At 40.6% G+C, this 21876-nt stretch overlaps 1 long non-coding RNA gene across 1 annotated transcript in view; it reads left to right on the forward strand.

Annotated features, from left to right (window-relative positions):
- Positions 1-21515, forward strand: part of LOC138756315 (uncharacterized) — a 31940-nt gene extending 10425 nt beyond the window's left edge. The window contains exons 2-5 of the long non-coding RNA XR_011352983.1: positions 4684-4800; positions 6772-6827; positions 16762-16879; positions 21320-21515. This is a non-coding gene — a long non-coding RNA (uncharacterized lncRNA). The remainder of the gene's footprint in view (positions 1-4683; positions 4801-6771; positions 6828-16761; positions 16880-21319) is intronic.
- Positions 21516-21876: the final 361 nt, after the last annotated feature.

The raw sequence follows: 21876 nt of genomic DNA on the forward strand, positions 1-21876 counted from the left end.
CTGCAAATGTGCTGATATTAAAAAATAATCAATTCTAGAAAAAGAATTATGTCGCGAGGAATAAAAAGAAAAATCTTTCTCTGTAGGATTAACTCCGCCTAATATCAATTAAATTCAAATCTGCCATCATATTAATCACTTGGATTGCCATCTTAGACTTCTTAATTACTCTTGAGTACTTATCCAATAAAGGCTCCAACATCACATTCAAATCTCCCCCAACATCACATTTGAGTTCAATTGTCCAAGTAATAAAGACATATCCACAACAAAAGCTGCATCCTCAACATTAGGAGCATAAACATCAAGCAAAGTCCATGCCTCATTAAAGATTGTACAATTTAATTTTAATAATCTTCCACCATTTTTCTCTTCACTCTGTAACTAAAATGGTAGATTCTTATGTACCAAAATTGCCACACCTTTTGCCTGGCCTTAGAATTAAACGAGGAATAAAAAACGTGCCCAACCCATTCACGTTTGAGTTTCAAATGTTCCTTATCTATTAAATGAGTTTCCTTTGCCATTGCGACCACCGTTTCTTCCATTTCTTCCAGAAATCAAATTCCCTTCTTGCAGCTCTGCCCTCTTTGAAGACCATGGAGGACTACGTCATTCCTGGAATTGCGTAATTGGTAAAGACTGAGCAAAATCCATAGCTTCTTTAGGAACTTTAGTTGATATCCATCCTGAAAAATCTTCAGTACCGCAGGGTATCTAAATGTTGCCTTATATCCTTTTTTCCACAATAATTCTTTCACAGAATTAAATTCACATCGTTGAAACACAATTTTCTGACTCAAATCCGAATAGAAGAAAACACGATTACTCTGAACCATCAAAGGAGATTTGTTTTGCTGTGCATTTCTAATAGCCATAAGTAAAATAGTCTCTCTATCACAGTAATTTAAACAGCAAACCAGAACAGGTCTTGGATTCTGTCCTGAAAAAGGTCTCCTCAAAGCTCTATGAGCCCGATCCAATATTAAACCTTCAGAAAACTTATCTTGTCCCAACACTTATGGAATCCATTCAGTGAAAAATTTTCTTGGATCTGGCCCTTCTATGCCTTCTGGCAAGCTGATAATTTTCACATTATACCGTCTGGATTGGTTCTCCAAATAATCAACCTTTTTTGCTAAATTTTTATTCTGAATCTGTAACGTTTCAATTGTTTTATTCACATCTTGCAATTGATCTTGTACATCAGATAATCCTTGATCACACATCTCAAGTCTTTCAATAGTTTCAACTTTAAAAGCTCCATAATCAGCCATCTGTTGAATATTGACATCCACCAATGCATTAATCTTAGAAGTAAGATTATTCATAGAATCACCTAAATGCATCATTGAAGAAAATATCTTGTGTTCAAGACTCTTGAAAAGTATATCAACATCAGTAGATCCAGACATGGTGGGATCCTGCTGTTCTTGTGGAATCAGAGGACCTTCTATCCCTTCTTTTAATTTAGTAGCTTTTCTTACAGTTTGACTCCGTGTAAGAGCCCCTGCCACAGACCCCCCAGAAGTATCAGGAGGCTGATGATCAGGGTTATCTTTGATCCAAACCTCCTTTAAAAGCTTCGTTACGTCAGTATCTGGAAGAGCTGATATAACTGGTGGTATAGCAGTCAAATAACAACTCTAACTCTCCAACTGGTGGCGCCCCAGCTAATTCAACAGTCAAGGTCTCAGTAGACGTTGTTTAAAATACTGGCATCCGGCCAGCCCTTTGTTCTAAAGGCAGATGAAAACGACCTTCAGAAAGACTTACGGAATCAAAACGAAGCTCCAAGGCCAAATTCTTCGCTTGTTTTCCTGGATCCATTTCACGCTGAGTCGTGGCTTTTTGTAAACAAGCAGGCTCAGATAATTTCGGAAAATATAATTTTTTAACAATCTGTTGATGTTTCCTTTTACTTTTTTTTTAACAAATGTACCATTAGGTATTAATTCAACATCTCATACTATTTATAAACTTTTTAAAAAAGTTTTAACGGGCACTTAAAGACAAAACAATAAGTTAGAGTCAGGAGAGGACTGGAAGGCACGTCTATTCCTTACGCCATCTTGCCACGCCCCGAGGTGCTGAACTTAAGGAATGTTGGGGATCCTTTATGATGGTGGCTGACTTGAGGCAGTGTCTAAATACTTTCAAAAGCTGATAAAAACTGGAGAAAATAAGCAGATCAAACAGTGTGCTTTATGTAGCATGGATAAAGGTATATAACCAACATTCTGGGCTTGAGCCCTTCATCAAAACATGAGCAAAATGTAGACAGGTGCCTGATCAAAAGAGAGAGAGAGTGTGTGTGTGTGTGTGTGTGTGTGTGTGTGTGTGTGTGTGTGTGTGTGGGGAAGAAGAAGGGAGAAGAGCACAGTCCCATTGGCAGGATGTAATAGGTGGATAAGGGAGGGATCATTTTTCCATTTAAACACTCTTCACTCAGATGTCATTCTCTCCCCCTCCCTCATCCTGTCTTTCTTCCAGCTCTCCACTCCTTCCCTCTTCATTCACAGAGCCATCCTCCTTCCCCTTTTGGCTGATGTTCCCTTCCTTATGCACCCATGACCTCCTACCTCTGGGACACTACTCCTCCCTCCACACTATTTTGTTTAATGAAGGGCTCAATTCCAACATATTTGTTAGTATCTTTATTTTTGCTACATAAAATACATTGTTTGACCTCATGAGTTTCTCCAGTATTGTATTTTTGCTTCAATCATGGTGTCTGCAGAGTTTCGTGGTTTACTTCATGGGACAGGAGATTAAAAACCATGATGTATTTGGCTATTTTTACCACTTCCTGCAGAATATTATGTTTTAAACCAATTTCTTAAAATAATGGGGCATAGTTTTCGTAACTTCATATATGAACAACTATTAAATCTCTTCCCATGCATCAGAATGAAGTCATATAACAACCATCTTTTATGGAAGTTGAGTTCTTTAGGCACCAATTTTTTTAATTTTAAATTTAGACATATAGTACGGTAACAAGCCATTTCAATCCACAAGTCCGTGCCGCCCAATTTACACCCTGTAGTGTAGATAAAAGCTCACACTCAACTGGAGGGAGAACAAACACTTTTATTAGCTTACAATGCAGGTAGGGTTCATGAACAGGCTTCAAAGGGATTCTGGGTTTCAGTGGGAAACCAGGGGGAGGAGCTGGGCAGCAGGATCACTTGTCAGAACATCACACTTCCAGTGAATCCCAGTTCACTACATTCTCCCCTTCCTTCAGAATTAGAGGTCTGTGGATGAAGAGAACAAGGATCAGAAGCCGGTAATAGACTCAGAAGAGAAATATTTACAATACTATTTACAGATTCAGGCAGTACAGGGGTCTGGAGATCCTGCTGGAGTGCTTTAGCACTGGGGGGCCTTGTGCTCCTTGAGTCTCCTGGTCCACCTGTGATGGAAGGGTAGTGGACTGGGGGTCTGGCTCAATGATAGAAGGGTTCACTCTCCTCCTGAACTGGGTCCCCTGAGGCCCTGAGCAGGGGAGGGGAGAAAAAGCTCGGTAGGCAACGAATCCTCTGTTCCGGTGGGTGTCAGGTCCCTGATGGAGACGGTGTCCTCTCTGCCATCTGGGTACTCCAAGTAGGTGTTCGTAGGGTTGGCATGGAGCAATTTCACCCTTTTCGACAGAGGGTCGGTCTTGCTTCTCTTCTCATGCTTCTTGAGAAGGACTGGACCAGGACCAGTGAGCCAGGCTGGGAGTGTAGTCCCTGATGCTGATCTTCTGTTGAATGTAAACATGAGCTCATGAGGAGTAGCATTGGTCGCAGTGCAGAGTAGTGATCGAATTGAGTGGAGTGCGATGGGGAGGGCATCCTGCCAGCAAGAGTCTGGAAGGCCTTTTTGCTTCAGGGCAAGTTTGACAGTCTTCCAGATCATGGTGTTCCTTTCTTCAACCTGCCCGTTCCCCCGGGGGTTGTAAATTGTAGTCCTGCTGGACGTGATACCCCTCACCATTAGGTACTGATTCAGCTCATCGCTCATGAAGGCTGAGTCCCGGTCGATATGAATATAGCCGGGATAGCCAAACAGGGTGAAAATGGAGTCTAGGGCCTTTATAACAGATGAGGTGGACGTGTCTGGGCACAGGATGGTGAACGGGAAGCAAGAGTACTCATCAATGAGCGAGAGAAAGTAAATATTCCCGTTTGTGGAGGGGAGAGGTCCCTTAAAAATCAATGCTGAGCTGTTTGGAGGGCCTGGATAATTTAATCAGGTGCATTTTTGCGGGCTGAGAAAAGTGCAGCTTGCACTCAGCACAGACCTGACATGACCTGGTCATCTCCCTGACATCTTCTGTTGAGTAGGGCAAATTGTGGGATTTGACAAAATGAGCCATGCGGGTGACCCCTGGATGGCAGAGCTCATTGTGTATGGTCCGCAGGTGACCAGTGTGTGCGAAGGCACAGCATCCCCTGGACAAGGCATCTGGAGGGTCGTAAAGGGCCCCTGGCTGGTAGGCGATGTCAAAACTGTAGGTGGAGAGTTCGATCATCCACCTAGCAATGTTGTCATTCTTGATTTTGTTCCTCTTGGCGATGCTGAACATGAATACGACAGAGTGCTGGTCCATGAGGAGCGTACATCTTCTACCAGCCAGGTAATGCCTCCAATGCCTTACGGCTTCTACAGTGACCTGAACCTCTTTTTTCACAGATGGGTTCCGGAGCTCATGGTCTTTAAGAATCCACGAGAAAAAGGAAATCGGCCTGCACACCTGAATGAGAATAGCGGCCAGGGCTACGTCCGAAGCGTCTCTTTCTACTTGGAAAGGTACATTCTCATACACTGCATGTATGGCGGCTTTCGCGATGTAACTTTGGAGGAAATTAAAAGCCAACTGAAAGGGGAAAAGTGGTGGCCTTTAAGAGTGGGTGAACCTTGTCGACGCATTGAAGGACCCATTGGGCATCTCCTCAAAGCCTTTGTGGTTCTGGGGAGGAGAAGCTCTAACACAGGGCACATCCTATCAGGGTCGGGGCTAATGACGCTATTCTCCACCACATAGTCAAGGATAGCCAGTCATGTAGTCCTGAATACACACTTGTCAGCATGGGTCTGCTGTCTCTTGCCGCAGAAAATACACTCCTGGGCTCAGGAAGTGCCAGCCGTTAGACCGGGGGCTGCCATAACAGGAGCAGCTGGTCCTTGGAAGCGCTCACTTGACAGCATGAGTTCACTGGCCTCAAGGTTATTGTTCTCGAGACTGGCCTGTTCCAGTGATTTGGCCAGCTCGAGATGGCTATCGAGGTCCTTCCTTCCTGACTCGAGCAGTCACTGCCTCACATACTTCGAGCGGAATCCTGCAAATGGAGTCCCCCAGATCTGTTCATCTTTCTAGATGCAGCCTGAATCAGCCTCATACTTGCACTTCTTAGCCAGCTTCCGCAGATCCAGCAGATAGTCATCAATCGACTCTCTGGGCCGTTGGCGACGTAGGGCAAGCCAGTGCCTCGCTAGGACTTCATTCGTGTCCTTCATGTAGTGGGCCTTCAGCGCTTCGACGGCAGCCTCCTGTCGGGCAGTCTCAGGTGACTGCGTATCCCTTCATCCCTACCCTTGAGATGATTGCCGACCTCTAGATCTCATCTGTATGGAAGATGTTCCTGGTCACGCTCAGGTAGGCCTGGAAACAGACTAGCCAGTATTCAAACTCCTCAGCCATGTCGGGGGACTGGGGGGTCTATTAACAGCATACTGGGCTGGAGTAACACCTCTACCCTTGTTTGTAAGCTAATGAAATTGTAGCGTAGATAGAAGCTTACACTTGAATGGAGGGAGAACTAACGTTTTTATTAGCTTACAACACAGGTAGGGTTCATGAACAGGGTTCAGAGGGGTTCTGGGTTTAAGCGAGAAACCAGGGTTATAAACAGGCCCCCAGGGGAGGAGCTGGGAGACCGGACCAGTCATGAGTACAGCACACTTCTAGTGAACCTCAGTTCACTCCACTCCCCATTAACCTACACCCCTGGTACATTTGTGAATGATGGGAGGAAACCGGAGACCACCAGAGAAAACCCACACAAACACAGAGAGAACATACAAATGCCTTACAAACAATATGGGGCTCAAAGCCTAAAAGCGTAGCACTAACCACTACACCAACTGTGCCGCCCTCTAATGTAGGTTTTATTGGCAGCTGTTTTGGTTTCTAAAATTTAACTGCAATGCTGGATCCATCTGAGAAAGAAAACTTATGGCAAGATATTTTTTATTGTTATCCAGCCTTCAGCTATATTCAATATTCTTCCTTTATGAATATTGCTGCCTCAGGTAAACAGAAAATTCTTCACATTTCTACGTTAAATATTATTGCATCATATTTCCATTTTCTTTCTTCTGACAGGTGCTCTGACTTAATGAAGCAGTAACATGTTTCACCCATACAAAGAACCCAAGGCCATGAATTTCACTTAAGGTGTCCCTATCTTGCTGCTCTAAATTTGACAGATTACAGAAGAAACTGTGTACTTGCCACCAACATGCTCTCCTGCCATACTTTCAATTAAGTTTTAATGCAAGAGTGGGAGCAGCTCCAAAATAGATGTTCAGTAATCTCAGTTCTGATTATCATTTGTAGTGGGCAATTTCTGATACCATTGTGCAGCTTGTCATAAAATGAATAGCATAAAACAAAATAAAACATATAGACTTAACAAACATAAAATAAAACAATGAGCAAAGTCATCAATTTAGCATTGAACACTAATGGCCTCAGACACATTTACCTTTTATTGGCAGGATGAGCTCTTCGTGAATCAGCAGCTTCAAGACTAGAAGCATGGAATGTTCCGGAGGTCAGTAATGATTTGACTGTTAATTGTGCCTCAGAGGCTCTGCACTGGAGTCCAGGACTGGAGACGACTGACCTGAGCTAAAGAGTAGAATGTATTTCCTATAAATGGGGTTGCCAATCCTAAACAGGATGAAAAATGAAAGCAACATTAAATGGCATGGATGTTCTCTTTACTTTAATGCTAACATTTGAATTTATTTTTATCAGGAAAAGGTTAAAAATAGTTTTTTTTTAAATAAATGCAATCATTTAAAACTTCAATCATCACCAAGTCGACCAGTGGATCTCAACCTTTTTCTTTCCACTTACATACCACTTTAAGCAATCCCTATGGCATTGGTGCTCTGTGATTAGTAAGGGATTGCTTAAGGAGATATGTGAGTGGGAAGGGAAGGTTAAAATTATTGCTCTAGACCCAATTGTTACTGAAATATTTTGCTTAAGAAAATTTGTCATTACCCCATTTCCTTTGGAGTTTTGAAACCTTGCACATAATGAGACAATTAGGAACGATTAAAATAGTGGTTTTCAAATCTTTTTCTTTCCACCCACATATCACCTTAAGCAATCCCTCACTAATCACAGAGCATCTATGGCATAGGGATTACCTAAAGTGGTAAGTGTGTGGAAAAAGGTTGAGAACCACCGATGTAGACTGGCATTTGACAGGACAAGCTTTGAAAAGGCCTTTAAGACTGTCTAGCAGCCAAGTGACAGGTTCCAACACCCAATTGCTGCGCACAGATTGCATCACCTCACACACTGGACAGAGCATCATTCACTTGGAGTCATGTCACCGTAAGTGATTGCACAGCTTTGGGAATCATGCAGGGCAAAATGCAAGGCACAGGTTGAGTAAAGCATGATGGTGCCTTTATCTTATCATAGGTTATCACATGATGTCCAGGCTGCATTAGGAACCTTGCAGATTCAGAGAAATATTGTGTAATTATATGTCAGATATGTCCCCGATATGAACCAACATAAATCAGCCTGAAAGTCACCAAGATGCAATATATAGACAACAAATGAAGCATATTCTGCTCACCCAAGTTCCTTCTTCAATGCATTCCAACTCATCTAGCTTGGAAGTAATGCATTTTGCATGCGCCTGATTCATTACTTAATCTGTGGATTATTCCAAATTCTAGCCTCATGACAGATGTTTTCATCCTATTTACCATGTTGTGCACACACAGTTCTTAGTGCAATATATGGCACTTTCATTCCTGTGCATTCATTGAAGAGTATTGCTCCCCAAATGGTTCCTGGATGACATTCTGATGGGATTGAAATCCGCCTCCTTATAAGAAAATATGAACAGGAAGTGGCTGTTCAAACAGTTTTGAGTCTGCCCTGCCCTGCCATCCAATTGAATTACAGCTGATGCTTCTCAAAAATATAATTTCCATTCCTTTTGTCCATATTTATTAATTCCATACCTGATTTTCTAATAACATCTGTGTTGGTAAAACAAATTCTGATCATTTTAATCCTAAATGTTATAGCACTGATTTTGTTCACAATTCCCCTCTAGAAGAAATTCTCTTGCTTTTTAAAAAAATATTATTCTACAAACTATGCAGAAAATTTACACAATGAATGTGTCAGGAGGGGCTGATCTTCTTTCTCTATCCACTACCCCTTACACTGGCTCAGAAGAGTTGAACAGCCACTACTGGTCTGCACAAACAGGTTGACAACCTTGTGAGTCGAGTTTCAGGTGGTGGGCCCAGCATCCAACACTCCAATCATTTGCCTTGGCTGGTTCCACGACTATGTGGAGCACTGTATTCGTGCTATAGAACTGTTCTTGAAGGGAGACAACAATACACAAATAAAATAGTCATCCATTCAAAGGGGTTATGTCACCAGCAACGCGGATTTGAATCTGGAGTTGTAAGGGGTTGGTATGTTCTCCCCATGTCAGTGTGGGTTTTATCCCATATTCCAAAGGACATATGGGATTTGTGGATTAATTGGTCACATGGGTGTATTTAGGTTGTGCGGCTCATAGACCAGAATGGCCTGAAATTATGCTATATCTCTAAATTAAATAAAGCACAGAATTATTTATTTGCTGAATATGTATTTATTAAAATACCACACCTAAAATTGATGTAAATGAGCTAACCATTTCTTTAAATTGTGGTGCACAATAATTTCAGTTCCACAATCTTATTACTCTGGTTATAAATCTGACAATTTAAAAAATATCAATACCAGGCACATTGAACACAAATACATTTACGTATGTGGAAATCATGTTTATTTTTGGGAGCTACATGTATCACCATAGGTTATATTTTTAAACCAAAAGGAGCATTTGTTGAATAGACATTTGCCATGCCTGAGGGAAAAAATAAATGCAACAAGTGGTGCTAAAGTCTGTTTCACTCCATGATGAGCTGTGAGAAAACAAGCAAAGGGTGACAATTACAATTGATCCATCCTGGTTTATTGAAACTACCTTCAGCTGAGCCTATGGTGGTAGAAAGGAAACTGTTAATTTATTAAAAAAGTCAAATGGGGCAGAAACTTGCAACATCTACTCATCTTCGATCGTAAGTGCTTCCATTTTTGCCTTGCTATTTCACTGGATTTTAGAAAAAGCCCTGTTGAAGCCCATGAACAGGACTTACTGCCACTTAAGTGATGATGGAAAGGCAGGAGAAGTTCCAACGGAAGTTGATGACATGCAAGAAAGGCAGCAAGCAGATGTACACTTTCACTCCCCAGTATTTATCAAAAATAAAGTTATGAAAGCACACTCAGACTTTCATCTTTAACATAAGAGGACAAAAGTGGGAACCGATCCAAAATACAGACAATTTACACTCTGGCCTGAGTGATTGGGAATCACAAAATATCAGGAATTTGTCCAGGATGACTGAACCATGATTTACTTGTTTCAATACATCCCTGCATTTTGGGCGTTTATGCACTTTTTAATGTTACATTTATATTTTAATGAACTATATCACTCCCTTTTATGTTATTTTGACCACTGATTTAACAAATAGATTCCACAGTCGAGTAACCTTACATTTTTGACCACACACTGCATTCATGCTGAACAACAAAAAAATATTCACCCTATCACAGCCCTTCAGAAACCATTGATCTTTTATTTCTCTTTTGGCTAGACATGCTGTATTACTCAGGTGGAAGAATTAAGATCCCCGCCTACTCAAGCTCATGCTTTGTTTAAGAGTAGAAAAGATTTGATATTCAATCAATAATTGAATATCATTTGATTATTTGATTCCAATCATTGTGGGGATCATTTTTGAATTATCACAATTTTTAGATATATTTTATAATCTGAGTTTTTAGTATTTTTTTTCATTCACTTTTAGGAGTTTATTTATTGTTGTTTCTTTCTGCCATGTAACGCTGTTGGGGTATGGATCAACATGTGTGGTTGGGGGGGATGGGGTACGGATCAACATCTGTGGTTGGGGGGGATGGGGTACGGATCAACATCTGTTGTGGGGGGGATGGGGTACGGATCAACATCTGTTGTGGGGGGATGGGGTACGGATCAACATCTGTTGTGGGGGGATGGGGTACGGATCAACATCTGTTGTGGGGGGATGGGGTACGGATCAATATCTGTTGTGGGGGGATGGGGTACGGATCAACATCTATTGTGGGGGGATGGGGTATGGATCAACATCTGTTGTGGGGGGATGGGGTACGGATCAACATCTGTTGTGGGGGAAGGGGTACTGATCAACATCTGTTGTTGGGGGGAAGGGGTGCTGATCAACATCTGTTGTGGGGGGAAGGGGTACTGATCAACATCTGTTGTTGGGGATGGGGTACTGATCAACATTTGATGTTGGAGGATGGGGTACTGATCAACATTTGATGTTGGAGGATGGGGTACTGATCAGCATTTGATGTTGGAGGATGGGGTACTGATCAGCATCTGTTGGGGAGGATGGGGTACTGATCAGCATCTGTTGGGGAGGATGGGGTACTGATTAGCATTTGATATTGAGGGGGATGGGGTACTGATTAGCATTTGATGTTGAGGGGGATGGGGTACTGATTAGCATTTGATGTTGAGGGGGATGGGGTACTGATTAGCATTTGATGTTGAGGGGGATGGGGTACTGATTAGCATTTGATGTTGAGGGGGATGGGGTACTGATTAGCATTTGATGTTGAGGGGGATGGGGTACTGATTAGCATTTGATGTTGAGGGGGATGGGGTACTGATTAGCATTTGATGTTGAGGGGGATGGGGTACTGATTAGCATTTGATGTTGAGGGGGATGGGGTATTAACATTTGATGTTGAGGGGGATGGGGTATTAACATTTGATGTTGAGGGGGATGGGGTATTAACATTTGATGTTGAGGGTGATGGGGTATTGATTAACATTTGATGTTGAGGAATGGGGTATTGATTAACATTTGATGTTGGGGAATGGGGTATTGATTAACATTTGATGTTGGGGAATGGGGTATTGATTAACATTTGATGTTGGGGAATGGGGTATTGATTAATATTTGATGTTGAGGGGATAGGGTATTGATTAACATTTGATGTTGAGGGGATGGGGTATTGATAAACATTGCCACATTGAAATGTCTGTCTATAGTTTACTGCACTCCTAGTTGAGGCCTCCCTTAAATTGGGGAAAACACACTTTATATTCCATCTTGACAATCTCCAAGTAGACTGGATCAATATCGGCCTTCAATTTCTGTCTCTCCAGTCTCTCCCTTTCCCTTGTACCTGTCTCCCTACTTCCACCACACCAGCCCCTCCCCTTCCTTCTATCTTAGAGCAACTTTCTTAGTCTTCTGCCCTCTGTCCCAATCACCTCAGCTTGTTTCTCTTCTTCCCCTCCCACTTCTATCCACCTATCTTAGCCTCATCCCAACCCAAGCCTTCTTATCTGGTCATCTGTCTGATTTTCACCAAACCTGAAGAAGAGCTCAGGCCCGAAACAGCAACCACCTTTGGTTTTCTTTGGCTGCTGCATCGACTGCAGTGTTTTGTCAGCACTTTTGTGCACAGCCCCAAACAATGGTCATTCTTTAGGCTTCATGGAAAGTTGCTTAATCTGCTGAGTTCCTCCAGCTGTTTGCTTTTCCACCAGTTTTCAGCATCTCCAGTCTCTTATTAACATATGAAGTTTTCATGAGGGCAATAATAGTTATTGATTAATTATTTTAGAAAAATAATTTTAAAATTCAAGTCATAATTATTTCACAATATCAAAATATCTAGAACTAACACAACATAGCAGATTTCTTCAAACTCCTTTGTTGGATTTATGTCACTGGAATCTCCTTTGATGTGTTTTTGCCTTCCTTTTGGCAAAGATCTTATCTTGTGATCTTAAAGGGTTTAAAAAAAAAGCCACGTATTTCTCAGCCATCCACTTTCAACATTCACCAGCAGGTGGATGATTTTGAAACTTACTGTGATTTGGTGACACTTGCTGGTCAAAAAGTGCACAGCATTTTTTGATGGTGTATGTTTTACATTCCCCAGTCTCCTTATGCAAGATTCAAGAGTTTATAGATTTATTTTGTTTGACAAGATTTATTTACAGTACCCAAACCAACAGTAAGCTGCAAAATCCATTTTTAAATGGCCACACATGTATGATGTAACCATATATTTGAATTGTGCAATAATGAATATTTATCCATTCTTTTATATTCATCATCTCTTTTTTGTCTCATGTGCATAACATTTATAATAAAACAAAAGCAATAAAGGGCAGGGGAAATTGTTACACAGTAAAGGTACAGAGGAAAGTACAGTTTAAAAACAATGCAAAGCCATCTTTACCAATGGTGCTCCATATGAGAAACTAATCAACATTAACAGAGATAAATAAACAAAATCTTTACCTGCATTATATTTTTCCCCATGAGAGAGTAACTCCATTCAAATGACAGCATTGCCAACCATTATTCAACAATGGAATGTTGGTCACCTAGGCTGACAGTTTATTGCCAGTTTGTCTCAGGCACCAATGTCAGTCATTAGATGACCTCCAAGGAGGACATCAGACTTTCTCCTTAGAATCAGAGGCGAGTACTATTCAACCACTCTTCTTGCACCTTTTCCAATGAAAGTTCTCAAAGTCACATTGCACTTTTATAATCCTCTTAACCCAAACCTACTCTTAGACTGATTCCTATTGAATTTTTCTCTCAGGCAGGACCCAAGTTAACCTATCTACTATCAAAAATTTGTCTCATTGGAGAATTAAAACTCAATGGAATAATTTCCTCTCAGTAAACTGAGACATGGTGCACCATATAAATCTTCAGTGTTGAATTCATTCAAATAAACCAAAGTTGAAACACTTAACAAGTTTATTTTACTTGCAAAGTACATTGTAATTTTTTTTACAATTAAAACTTCTTCCAATACATCTTTACTTACCTAGTTACATACATATGAATTACAAGCAGGAAAAGGCCACTCAAGGAAACCTTTTCCCCTCCAGCTTAACAAGTATATCTTTCATAAATATTAAAAGACTGCTTCCATCACTCTTGGAGGAAGATGATTCCAAAGAACCATGACCTTCTCAGAGAAAGAAAGCCACATTTCTGAATAAGATATGCATCCCATGATCTTCAAACAGCAACTCAGTACCAGATCCTCTCACATGAGAAAACATCTTCAATGAACCCACCTTCCGCTCTTCTCAACCAATTGATTCAAGCCCATCCTTACCAACCATCTGCCAATTACATGGAATTATTCACTTACATTCTTTTCTTTTCTTCTTCCATGTTTTTGTATTTTTAACCAGTCTTGCAATTAGTTATTCCATTGTCATCACTGTTAATCCAAAATGTATTAACACATCTTTTGCTGCATCAAATTAATTTCCTATTTGCTAGTCATTCCTTCTTAATGGACCCACCAGTAGGTAAAGGTTCTCTTAATACTACATTTAGAATGCAACATGAAATTCTTCAACTTTGTCTACCATAAAGAAGGCAGAGAGTCACCACTTGGTCCAGTGCCCCTCACAAAAATGAGCCCCCAGCAAGGAATGAACTCACAACCCCTGATTTACAAGACTAGTGCTACAGCCATTGAGCTAGCAGAGCCATTTCTTCCAGTTATGATTGAACTTTGGTGTGGCCACTGGGCTGATTTTTAGTCTAAGTCCAATATCAGAGAGAAAAATTTATTTACCACTCTACTGATATTCCTTGAAGAATGCAACTGATTTTTCACCATATTGCTTCCTAATATAGTATCCTAATACTATGTAATTTATGTTTTTTTCCCTAGGTAGATCCTTAAAGTAAAGAGTTAACTACTTAAGAATAAGAAGAGAAGATTGTGATTCTCTGGAATTTTTCATTCCAGTGGGCTGTGGCTGCCAAGTTGTTGATAGTATTCAGGGCAGAACTTGATGGATGATAGGATAGTGAGATGCAGATGAGGCTCGAGAAAACTCGTAATCTAACTGAATTGTGGAATAGGTTCAAAGGATCATGTTGCCAACTTCTACCTAATTCTAGTTCTTGCCTCCTTATCATTCTATTTACTCCCAAGTGTTTTTTTTAATTTAGGTAAAATAGATATAATTCCAAAAGTTCACATTCCTGCTGTGACTCTTCACTGCAAAGAAATGGAAAACTAAAATTATTTTATATGGCTCCCAATCCACTTTGCTGAAATACTGATGATGGCTAAGCATTGTGAACTGTTGTGATCTCACTGACAGTAGAAAATGCAACAGATATCAACAGACTAATGGTTTGTATCCCATTGCTCACATGATTCATTTGCATGATTATACTGTTCAGAAACTTACCACCAACTTTCAATTGCCTTGTCAGTCAGATTATAATTGGATCTTAATACACTTTCCAACATTCCATTCAAGACTCAGTTGTCCTAAAATGAGAAAAAAAATGATGAACCTACCAAGAAGATTTTGATTGTTTTTAACCATCTTGTTTTTAACCTGTTTATAAGCGTATACAGAGCCGTTGTCATACCCACACTCCTGTTCGGCTCCGAATCATGGGTCCTCTACCGGCACCACCTACGGCTCCTAGAACGCTTCCACCAGCGTTGTCTCCGCTCCATCCTCAACATCCATTGGAGCGCTTACACCCCTAACGTCGAAGTACTCGAGATGGCAGAGGTCGACAGCATCGAGTCCACGCTGCTGAAGATCCAGCTGCGCTGGATGGGTCACGTCTCCAGAATGGAGGACCATCGCCTTCCCAAGATCGTATTATATGGCGAGCTCTCCACTGGCCACCGTGACAGAGGTGCACCAAAGAAAAGGTACAAGGACTGCCTAAAGAAATCTCTTGGTGCCTGCCACATTGACCACCGCCAGTGGGCTGATAACGCCTCAAACCGTGCATCTTGGCGCCTCATAGTTTGGCGGGCAGCAACCTCCTTTGAAGAAGACCGCAGAGCCCACCTCACTGACAAAAGAGGAAAAACCCAACACCCAACCCCAACCAACCAATTTTCCCTTGCAACCGCTGCAATCGTGTCTGCCTGTCCCGCATCGGACTTGTCAGCCACAAACGAGCCTGCAGCTGACGTGGACTTTTTACCCCCTCCATAAATCTTCGCCCGCGAAGCCAAGCCAAAGATATCCAATGCTTACAGCACAAGGCCAATTCCATTTCAATGTCAGTGGACATTCTTAAATTCTTCAAACATTTATGCTTATTATTTTATTAAGATTTTATTAATAAAACAAAAATACCACTAATAAATCATGCATTCAGAAGAAAATGCAATAATTCAAGTACTTTTATTGACCACCGCCAGTGGGCTGATATCGCCTCAAACCGTGCATCTTGGCGCCTCACAGTTCGGCAGGCAGGAACCTCCTTTGAAGACCACAGAGCCCATCTCATTGACAAAAGACAAAGGAGGAAAAACCCAACACCCAACCCCAACCAACCAATTTTCCCTTGCAACCGCTGCAACCGTGTCTGCCTGTCCCGCATCGGATTTGTCAGCCACAAACGAGCCTGCAGCTGACGTGGACATTACCCCTCCATAAATCTTCGTCTGCGAAGCCAAGCCAAAGAGTACAATGGAACATTAAACGAGCATTTACCTGCACAAAGTTTGATGATTATTAATCGAACAATGAGACTTGGTACGCGTCAGTGGTATTATTACACCATGTATTGGAGAATAGCATTAATCGACCTCCAACTCTTAAAGCCTTGAAATTATCAAGTGCACTCAACTGTAATTGCATAGCATTCACTTCCTTGACCCACCTTGTCTGCAGGCTGGTGCATTCTGGGCCCACCTCTGCAAAGCACTTTGAGCGGGAAAATTCTGCTGCTGCTGTCTCCATGGAGGGCATTGCCCTAAAAAAAGATCTGCTGGCTGTTGCCGCTTTGAGCGGGAAACCACCTTGAATAACCCACTTAAATTTCCCCGCGTACCTGTGATAAGGGTGAAACATAACAGGTTCTCTTGCCTTTGCTATTTAACCTCTGACCATGCCAACCACTGCCTTCAGCTGCTCATTCAAATCTTTCACCTGTTTGCTGAGATCATCATCAAATAGAAATTTTGTTACCGGGTTAGATGATCTGCACAAATCAGCTCCTTCCTGAAGGCATTCAGTTCATAGTTAGCAAATCACATACACTCTGAAGAATAATTGCAAGTAGACCTACATGACTCAAGCTAAGACCATCCAATTTTGTGATTAAATATACTAATTGCATTATTTTGCACTCCAAAGGACAGATAAGCCAATACAGAAGAACATATTTTTTCCTCAGTATGTAATTGGATAAATAATGGGACTGTAAAATTATAGAATTATAAGAGGATACAAGATTATAGAAGGAAGCAATTTGGATATTTAAATCAATGTTGGCTCTATAAATATCTATCCTTGCTACTACACCATAACTCAAAAGATGTTTCCTTTGCAGAGTAAAGCAACCTGATGAATTATTTCCTACATTTGAGTGGGAAGAGTAGTTGTCCATGTGCATTAACCAATACCAAACTAATGAGGGGTAGAATCTTATATGAAGGCAGCAGTCCAAGGTATGATGATGGATCATTTATATTTGAGTGGAAAGAATATAAAATCTGTCTGGCTTTGGAAAGAATTTTTCTGAAGTTTTTTTTTTGCTTTTTTTTTAAAAAACGAAAGGTGTAATGAATAACCTAGATAATTACTTTGAAAATTCAAGCCAAAATGTTTAAAGCCCAGAATATTTTTTTGTGAATAGCTGTTTTTGTGATTTGATTGTGATATAATTTCTATGTTTGGGACTTTATATAGTATTGAGTGAGAAATTATCATTTATTTAATTTAGACATACAAAATGGTAATAGGACTTTCTGGCCCGTGGGCTTCTTACTACCCAAATACCCTAATTAACCTGCAACCCCCATACATTTTGAAGGGTGGGAGGAAAGTGGAGCACCTGGACAAAACCCACACAGACACGATGAGAAAGTACAAACTTCTTAGACAGCATCGGATTTGAACCCAGGTCACTGGGACTGCAATAATGTTGCACTAACTGTGACCTAACCATACCTTAATGTAGAATACATTACAATGCAGAGAGAATAATTGTATTCCACACCAAGCTATACCAATACAAGAATGAAGAATTTAACACCTTGGAAGCACAATGGTGTTTCACAGCCCCAGCAACCTGGGTTAAATCTTCTTCCAGTTCTGTGTGATATTGACCCTTTCCCCCATGATACAATGGTTTCCTCTGGATGCAATTTCATCCCCAGCAAAAGATGTGGATTTATAAAGTAATTGGAAACTGTAAATTACCCCAGATGTGTAGGTGTGTGGTTGAATTTGGGGGAGTGGAGTAAGGTTATGTGGCTAAATATAGGCTATTTTGAAATTAGTATTAAGGGTCGTGAGGGCCAACAGGCTATTGCTATGTTCCAGGTTCCATAGCTCTAACCATTTAAATAATCCATTAGGTTTTGGTTTCTATTGTACATTTGCAACTGTGTTCATGTTTATCATGTTAGTCTTGTGGTATCCTTCAATGTTCTCATTGTCAGTGGCGATGTAAAGTGATCTTGATAATGCATCTCCCCGGCATTTGGTTTGAAGAATCATTATTCCATACCGTAGCCATAACAGGGCAGAAGAACGACTCCATCTTGCATTATTGGAACCACATTTGTACAAATTGCAGATTTGTGCCCAAGAATGCTTGTGGTCAGTGAACTATTTATGAATAGTTTGTCTAACACTAACTGATGGAACCCTGTGATTGCCGATGCCTCACTCTATCTTACATTGTTTCTATCACCCTCTATCATGCAATAAAAAAACCGTCCACTCCTGTCCATCATCAGTCACATAACTGCTCCAACTCCATAAATGGAATTCTCCTGCAGAGTTCATACCCCTTCTCTTGTTCCTTCCTAAGCAGCTATTCATCAGCTCAGTAACTGATGCAGTCATGCAAATGTAGTTGAGGTCTGGCAACATATGCCATGTTATTGGATATTATTCAGGAAAAATAGTATGTTATTCTCAGTTTTGTTTGCATTAAAAATGACCTAATCCTTCTCCTTGATTACCTTTAAAATCATTTACATCCACCCATAACTAAGATTAATCCCTTTGTTCCATTCATGTTCATGATACCTCGGAAATAATTCTTCAATTGATTGGCTTCTTTCCTCCTTTGTGGTTGCTGGAATCAAATACTTAACTTGGTTGCATTGACAATGTTGGATTTCCTTCAACATCTTGTCCACAGTGGCCTGAAGTGTTTTGAATGATGATGTGATATCATAAGGGAGTTTGGTATATGAATAATCACCCTGCATTGGATAGTTGGCTTGCATTATTCATGTTAATTGCACATATGCACAGGACATATCTATCTTGGTAAATACCTAGGCTCTTTGCTAGTTCAGTGCAATAATCCTGTTGCATGAACAAAAAGCAGAGATTTGTTGACCAAGATTCACTTGAGAATTACCTCACAATCCCGGCAAATCCAATCAGTCAAATCTGTTTTTAAAACACCATAGCAACTGATGAAACCCAGGTGCTCTCTGCAGTTTTGATCAATGCAGCTTCTTCAACTGCTCCACCAACTATCAGTGTGATGGTATCAGTCTAATATTTTAGCTCAGGATTCTACTATGTGTGTGGATTTTGTTCCACCTGATGCTGCTGTACAAGTACCTTTGAACATAGCTACAATTCTACACAGATGTCAAGGTGCTGGCATCAAAAAATTCTTTAAATTCTCTTTAATTCCTTGAGCCAATCTTTAATTTAGATCATTTATCATGTTTACAGACAGCCACTCAATTTGAAAGAAATTTAAATCGCTTACCAATACATTTATAGCATTAGCATGGCCAATTTAACCTATTAGTAGTGATAACCATCCATTTTTATTTGTAAATCACACCAGCTTTCTTTTCCCACCACAGCTATTATGATTTGGTAGCTTTATTTTTGGGACCATTAAGAGGAATTACATATCAGAACTGAATGTGGGTTACTTTGAGTCTCGTTAGAATATTCAGACTTCAATGTCCAAGTCAATATACTGATCATTCATTTCAATTTAACTTTAAAATTCCTGTTATTCCAATTGCTGCCATTGGTAGCAATTACTTAAGCTCCACTCTTCGAGATGAGCAAAGACTTGACTGCTCCACAAATATATTCTTTATTTGTTATTTTTCTATTATTTATTCTCCTGATTCCATTATCAAGAAAGTATTTGACTGAAGTTATTCTAGTTTTGCATTCTTAGATCTAGCCTTATACATTGATGCTTTGTTCCCTAGCTGTTTACAGAAGAAGCATTGTACTGTTTTAAACATACATACTTGGAATTCCAACTTTCTTCACCTATCTCACCTTACAAAATATGCTCACTCACCTTTCCCATCAGAGCTTCTTCCTCTACTACACTGGTCAACATATGTTGCTTGCAAAGGTTCAATGTTTCTTTATTGTCATGTGCATTAATATACAAAATTTGTTCACTTTTATATGCCCGTAAAAGCACACAAAGGAACCACCAGCACCCCTATCAAGAAGCAAAAGCAAGTCCCTTCAGAGATGGATTCCAGCACCTCCTCTGATATTGCTGTCACCAGTGTTCCTGTAACACACATAGTTGTATGGCCTCCTGACAATTCCAGTGGTGAACCCAAACTCCAAGCATCTAGGTCTCCTCCTCGACACCTGGTTCCAAAATCCTGATGCAATTAGGAAACTATCAATGCCCAAGGCTCTGCTCCCCATCAGTTCCCTCACAAATTTGGGTCTCAATATCAGATTTCCTCAAGCCATTTTTCTCAGGCAGCCTGCAACCTGGTGTGAATTCTTCAGTCCCTGATGCCCTTCCTCTCCGGCTGCAGTGATTCTTTACCCCACAGCATCTTCTCACCAGCTTTCCCTTCTCTATGGGAAGGGTGTGGCATCCTCCCGCTCTGGTGCTCTGTGCTGGCCTGCTTATTCCCAGAGCCTGCCACACTTGGGACAGGCCCAAGTATAGGCACTGTCATTCAAGGGCACAGACCTCTGGTTTTTTCAATGCTTTAAAAAAAAAAAAAAAATACACCGTCGGACACATCCTGCAAATGATTTCAAAAATTTTGCGGCCATTGGCCTGATGACTAGACAGGAGGACCGGCAGAGGAGCACTGGAAGACATGTCTTCTCTCGCCACTTCTCCCAGGTCCACACCACCAGCCATGCTGATAATACCATAGCTATATCAGGGCTACAATTTTTTTGGTGATCTCATGCATTGTCATAACTTAGAAAAAAAGAATTTATTTCCATCCATGTGGCTGCTTGACAAGGACTCATCAGACCAATGAGTCTTGGGTCTGAAGCATTACTTCTCTTTTCACAAATGCTGATCATTTCAGCATAATTTGTTTGTATTTATAGGCTTAGATATGGCTGTGTGTGCACTAAGCTTGCATACCAATATTGAAAACATTTTTTATATTCTTGTCTTATCTTATTCCTTGGACTGTAGTCTTCAATAATGAAGACATTTTTGAAAAATAAATCCAATAAGAATCAGCACTTTTAATTATTGTTTACAATTGGTCATATACAAATTAAGCAAAAAACAACAAGCAGAAAGTGTGGTAGCTATTAATCCAGAGCAGCTGATAGCATGTAATGGCAACTGGATAAGTTGTCTGATTTTCTTTCTTTCTTTTGCAAAGTCATGACAATATGCTTTGTCCTCAGCTGGCAGTGACCTCTCTTATTCACATAGCTAAATATGGTCACTCCCAAGGAAAGTTGCTGAGCATCTAATTAGGATGACACTGCTTCTCCCATCAGCCATAGAGGCACTAAAGTCACCATTCTGAGTTGAATCCAGGTATGTCCATTCCCTCCAACAACATTGCAGACACCACAATTGCCCAGTGAGGGTGAAGGTTGAAAGTAGGATTTGACAAAATGAATAAATTAATAAACTCATCTAATTATTTTCACAGATGGACAAATAGGCTGCCATCAACCCACCTCCATCCAGCATGGAATCACCACAGATATCTGAAGGTGCCATTCACAACATTGGGTGAAAACTTGCACAGAGCAGGATCACTGGAGAATGCAAAATAACATTCACAAAATTAAAAGCCCAGGTGGTTTTGAATCTGCCTTCAAGTTTTGCACCAAACCTTTAAAGTTTTGTCCATTTTTGATTAAATCCTAGGATTGTAAATGCACCATGACGATGGCATTAATACTTTTAAATTGTTATTGTATTCTTTCTTGTGAAAGAACAAGATTATATAACCAAATTTGGAACTTACACTAATCAGACGCAATTTAAATGACGGCCATAATGATGCTATTCACACAGCAATACATTGTATTTTGGCATGTTACCTCTCACCAACTAACAGGAAGCTTGAACAGCCATGAAAGTGGTATTCTGAAGTGCTATGTTGCTGTGGTGATGTGATGCAATCTAATTATAGCCAACCAGAGTGCATCTCTGAGCCTATTTAGACTCCAGTCATGATAGAAATACTGCAAAGTAATTCAT

The sequence above is a fragment of the Narcine bancroftii genome, chromosome 3 (assembly GCF_036971445.1).
Source record: "Narcine bancroftii isolate sNarBan1 chromosome 3, sNarBan1.hap1, whole genome shotgun sequence".
NCBI classification, from domain to species: domain Eukaryota; kingdom Metazoa; phylum Chordata; class Chondrichthyes; order Torpediniformes; family Narcinidae; genus Narcine; species Narcine bancroftii.